General features: G+C 33.4%; 1 long non-coding RNA gene across 8 annotated transcripts; it reads left to right on the forward strand.

Moving 5' to 3' along the window:
* Positions 1-529: 529 nt before the first annotated feature.
* On the forward strand, positions 530-5,771 carry LOC110739923. 8 transcript variants are annotated; one of them, XR_002514951.1, is made up of 5 exons: positions 530-1,020; positions 1,170-1,311; positions 2,975-3,106; positions 3,932-4,575; positions 4,681-5,771. It is a non-coding gene; the product is annotated as an uncharacterized LOC110739923 (long non-coding RNA). The 8 variants fall into 8 exon arrangements; XR_002514955.1 differs by having other exon boundaries at positions 531-1,020; positions 1,201-1,311; XR_002514954.1 differs by having other exon boundaries at positions 531-1,020; positions 1,211-1,311.
* Positions 5,772-6,005: the final 234 nt, after the last annotated feature.

The following is a 6,005-nucleotide window of genomic DNA, read 5'->3' on the forward strand; positions in this document are numbered from 1 at the left end:
CAAATCGATAAATAACCAAGAATCCTCCCGAGTGGAGTCGCCAAATATTGTAGGTGTCGTTTGAAGTGCGCCTACGTTAAAAGCATGTGGTGAATATGCTTGGCACTCATAGGAAGTGGGAATTGACATAATACGATTAGGGACAAATAAAGTAGGGAGCCGCCAACAAGTTTTTAAGGAACTTGTAAACCGTTCACGGATCATAAAAAGGCAACCACGATAAGGGACAACGATAGGCAACAACGATTGACCCGTGAAAGTTACACCCCATTCATAATCACTACTAGAAAAAACCTCATTAGTAACGCCCCATTAGTAACTGACATATGTTATGTAGGTTACAATAAGAGTATTAGTAACCGACGTAAATAACGCAGGTTACAAATAAATTAGCACTAGTAACGGGCATAGCTAAGGCCAGTTACAAATACTCAATCAAAAAGAGTGTGACTAAATATTAGTAACTGTCGTAGAAAACGCCGGTAACAAATATTTGGTCAAACCTTATTGACCTTATTATTAGTAAGGAGCTCTGGCATGGCCAGTTACTCATGTGATGCCGCTTACGGCTTAGAGTCTCAGTTAAAATATCACGCTCACCTTTTCAGTTCTACCCATCCTCCTTGACTTGCAAACCCATCCCATTTTCTCTCTTTTCAACCCTCATTCAAATTCTAATTTTTGTTCTTCAACAATTCGTATGAACAACAAATCTAATTTCGAAAAAACCTTTGTCGGCTTACGACTCATGTCTAAGCCACCAATTACATTAGCGTTGGTCTGATGTGGAGATCACCGGAGTTACAATTTCATCTCTGTGCGAATCATTCGAGTTCGTTGTTTTTCAAAGGATTCTGATGTATTCATCGACGTTGATCTGATAATTTTGAGAAGAAAGTTCCAATTTTTTCGCGAATTATTAGCGTCAGAAGGAAAATAAAGGCAACTGAATAATTCAATCAGAATTGCTTTTTGAATTGGATTGAAATTCAGCAAAAGTAGTTCCATCGAGGTTCAATGGTATGTAAATTTTCTAATTAGGTTTCTTTTAAATATCCCTTTTCTTTATTCAATAAAATCCCTAAAATTTGAATTGAATTTTGTTGTTGTCAGAACTGAAAATTAGATTTCATGAATAATTTTGAATTAATTAAAAAAGAGTTTCATAGTGCACTGAGATAGATTATTGAAGAACATCAGATTAAAGCAGCTACGTTGCCAGAGTTTCGAGCGCAAGAGCAAGAAATCGGGGCTTGAAATTCCTAAATCGGTGTATAGTTGAACAAGCAATTTGCAAGGCTGGAAAATTTGGTATGGCTCTTCTATTTTAGGAAAACTTTGTTATGATATATTGTGTGTTTGTATTTTTATTATTCTTTAAGAAAATTTACAATTTAATTATCAATATTTCAAGGGAAACCAAAATTAACTAACAGGAACAAGCTTTTATAGTAATAATAAAGTTTAATAAAATGCTCTAGTTATTAAGAATGCAAGTTACTTTTTCTCTTTTCTTGAAATTCTCCCCCAAATTGTTTAATGAAATGTCGGATACAAGCAATGGAGCAACAAGTATTTGTGATGTGTGCTTGTTGCCCTGTGGGTTTTATTTGTTACTTGTTAGTTGTTAGTCTTGTTACTGTGACTACAACCTATTTTCTAGTCTCTAGCTTCCCATCTCCATTTTTCGTACTCGAAATCCGCCTTTCCATTCTCTTGGCATCTTACAGCTACCTCTACGAATGGACAAGTCATTGTACTATAGCTCGGCTTATAATCAGCATCATAAACCCATCTCCCGTCGAAAATGTCACAATTTTTTTTCTTTTCTTCTATAGGCTTCTCCATGCTATTACTAGTTAAATTAGATACAAATACGGGACTAATAATCGAGGGAGATACTTCAGGGCTATAAATGACTACTTCAGGATTGTCACTTCTGGAGTACGAGTGGTAATATCTGGCTCGGATTTAGGATTAATAATAAGAGGCGGAACTTCTGGGCTTTGGATGGCTACTTGAGGCTAGAGTATAGGACTAATAACTGGAAATGATTTTACTTTTGAAATACGGGGGGTAATATTTGGCTTGCATATAGGACTAATAACCAGAGGCGGAACTTCTAGGGGATGGGTGGTGACATTAGGCTCGATAATGGTACTAATAGTCAGGGATAGAACTTCCAGGGGATAGGTGGTGGTGGTGGCATTAGGCTCGATAATGGTGCTAATAATTAGTTGTGGAACATCAACATGGACTGAAGGAGTGGTTAACTCTGATGGCACGGTGGTTTTTTTGGGTTGTTGGTTGATCTAAATTTTAGAAAAGGGGTTAAATTTAAGCAAAGCATGGTTAGTAGCTAATAAACTTGCATTTTGTTGGGTTTTGTCGATGAATAAGAGTGAAATAAGACCACCGCAAAAACAACCAACTAAGAAGAGTTTCCATGTGCCTAAGACTTGAGGTTTCTTTTCCATGACTTGAGGAAAAATAAGTGTCTAACTTGTTTGCTGCCTTTGATAAATGTGAAAATGTCAAATTAGTTTACTAATGTCTGGTACATTATCATATTGTTTAATACAAATGGGTCAACTTGCATGAATATTATACTTAACTATTGAATAGATATATTCATTCTTTATTATTTATTTATTCGTTATTTGTTTATTTTTAATAGTTTTGCATTAAATCATTGAATAAATTATTTATTGAACTATTGACTATTTATATAAACATGTTCTTTGTATAGAATTTATAATGTAATGAAAAAAATAAAATTATTATCAAAATAATAGAATCGATTTTTTTTTTTTTTTGTAAGAATTGCAATCCTTAATGATTCAAATCTCCAATCCATATATATATATATATATATATATATATATATATATATATATATATATATATATATATATATATATATATATATATATATCTTTCTTTGATTTTTATTCCTATCATTTCTTTTTTAAAGGTTCACAACTGGTTGAATTGACACAACTGAAGTCGTGCAAGAGCAGGAGAGTTTCAGTCTTGAAGCAAAATGTGAAGGGCTCGTTGGAGCGCTATCTGGTCATGAAATACCACCCATTGAAGAGAAGACCAGGTCAGCCAACCTCTTAGCTATACTTGAGTTGTTTTCAGAAATGGTTTGTGTGAATCTAAATAAGTTATTGAGCATTTGCAATTTCACTACATTATGAAAATTGAATCGATGATGTTGAAAAGCAGACGGGCGGAATGAACTGGTGCCGTGTTGATTGTCTGCATAGATCATTTCCTTGAGTTTATTTGAGATTTTCCCTTTTTTTAAATTTTTTATTTCTTCATTATTTCTATTTGATTTTTAATATTTTAATCGATGAAATTGAATTCCAGACATCGGTAGGTGTTTATTGTGAATTACTATAATAGAACATTTATTGTCTAGAAAATTAAAATAAGTGCTCAATCGTTGACTGGTAGTATATAAATGTAGCTACTTTGATACAATTTGTGCTCTAAATTTTCAATACACTCAATTTTCTAATTTAATTTGATTAATAACATATTAAAACCTTTCTTCTTTTAAGGGTTAATATGTGGGGTTGTTTTATTGCTCTCCCTTTAACTATAAAAGCAATTGTATGTATGCGATAGTTTAGTCAGATCCAATTATATGTATATGATAGCTAGATTTGTCATAGCATAGTTTTAGTGAAATTAATGGTTTTGATTTATGTATTGAATTTATATGTGACTAGTTTTGTTTAATAAGTGACTGAAGTTTTTCTCTTGTGAGTTTTGATGCTTATTTTCTTTTATATCCCCTCATATTGATGCATTGATCATGTTGGAAGAGTTCACTTGGTCATTGTCTGTAACAACCCTTTTTTAATTTTGGCTTTTTTTTTGTTTTTTTTTTTTATGTATATATTCCTTTCCCATGCAGAATTCTATTGCAATATCAAGTGCTCAGTGTGAACTGCTACTATCCCATACAGAACTGTCAAATTTGTGAAGCGGACATAATCGTCAAAATTTGAAGGTGGACCATTATATCAATTAACTAACTAGCTTTTTTTTAGTTATAGAATATTATTTATTGTGAATTGTGAGAAATATTTGTAATTTACAGGTACATCAATTCAATATAATTTACAAGATAATATCACTTAAAGTTGTTATTATATTGGTTAGATCGATAATTTTTGTATTTTATAAAAGTTTATTCACAATTAATGGTCTTTACATTAAAAAAATATAAATGTAGTGTACGGGCAGTGGCGGACTGGGCCTTGTGCCTGGTGACTCACCAGGGCCCAAAAAAAATTTTATGTTTTTTTTTTAAAAAAAAAAAATAAAAAAAAAATCTAACTTCAGGTCCCGACACTTCCTCAAGCCCTAGCCCACTGCCTCCTCAGCTGCTCTTCCCTCTTCGCCTCTTGACTTCCTCTTCGCTTCATCTTCACCAGACTGCCTCCACCCAGCCACCCTCCAGTCGCCTGCTCTACCTCTGCTGCTTGCCTGCTCCGTCTTCGTGGTCACTGCTCTTCGCCTCTTCGCAATCGCTTCGACGCAATTGCTAATTCACTAGTAAGTTGATTTCTAATTTTTATTTTTAATTTCTTATCTTCAATTTAATTCAGTCTAATTAGTTAATTTTATTAAACTTTGGTTTAAACTTTGGTTGATTTGTAGTTGACGCTTCCTCTTCGCTCATCGGCTCACGCCTCGTTGCCTCCAGTGCTGGCCCTGCTGCTCCGCCTACTCGCCTCAATGAGCATATGCCGTCTGGCAAGGTAATCATCAATTTATTCTTTTTTTTTTGTGAATTTCTGATCAAATTTGCATTACTTGTTGCTTAAAATTAGTATATACGATGAATGTTCATTGAATTTGCATTATTTGTGTTTTGACTGTTAAATTGAACTTATTAGTTTATGTGATGCCGGACATTGTATAAGACAACTATTAGTGTAAGGAGGATTATAAATTTATAATTAGATTACAGTGTGGACTGGTTAGTGGTGCTAGTCGCATATTCGGCTGGAAGTTCCGTATAGACTAGGCGGATTCAGGAATTGTAAAACATTGTGTCTGAATTGTGGTTACATAAACCTTAAATCATTCTTAAGTTTTTTCTTGTGATTGTTGCTGTAAATTGTTTAAACTGTTATTACACGGAGAACAGTAGTTAGGGTGTTTATTAGCTTGTTAGTTATTAGTTTGTTAATTTTAGTCTTGTAATTTCAGAATGAAGAGAAAACGCATTCCAAATGAAATGCAAAACATTACTAGCTTTTTTGCTAAAAAGAATCCTACTCCAACTTCTCTTCCACATCCAACACAAAATGAACAAACTATATCTCAACCTCAAGAAAGTGAACAACATTCATCTCCATCTCATTATTCAACTTAAAATTCCCCTCAAAATGAACAAGGCCAATGTTCTCCTAATGCAACAATCTTTGGTGAAAGATTAAGTGAACATGAATTTGCTAATCTTCCACAAGATCCAGGAAAGAGGAGAAAGATGAGTGAATTTCATAAAGATGATAGAGATTTAGTGAGAAGAATTTACATTCAAAGAAAGCCTTGTCAGCCCAAAGACTTTGTATTTCCTCAAACTTCTATTTTTGGCAAAAACCGTCGCTTTTGTGCTAAGTGGTTTGGTACTTGGACTTGGCTTGAGTATAGTGTGGAAAAGGATGCTGCCTATTGGTTGTATTTTGTATTGTTTGAATATTTGGATGTATTTTTTAGTACTATTATTTGGTTGTTTGGTAAAATTTTTTTTTTACATATTTGATTATCGATTGTGACTCACCAGTCGGAAATTTATGGATCCGCCACTGTGTACGGGTGGTGGCAGTAGAGGAATTTACTACTGCTACCATTTTATTAATTTATTATTTTTATAATAAAAACACTATTTGTAACTGGCGTTATGTTATGTCAGTTACAAATAATACTTTATTTGTAACCGGCATAACTTAATGCTAGTTACAAATAGTATGCTTTCT

This window comes from Chenopodium quinoa, unplaced genomic scaffold (genome assembly GCF_001683475.1).
Source record: "Chenopodium quinoa cultivar QQ74 unplaced genomic scaffold, ASM168347v1, whole genome shotgun sequence".
Taxonomy (NCBI): domain Eukaryota; kingdom Viridiplantae; phylum Streptophyta; class Magnoliopsida; order Caryophyllales; family Amaranthaceae; genus Chenopodium; species Chenopodium quinoa.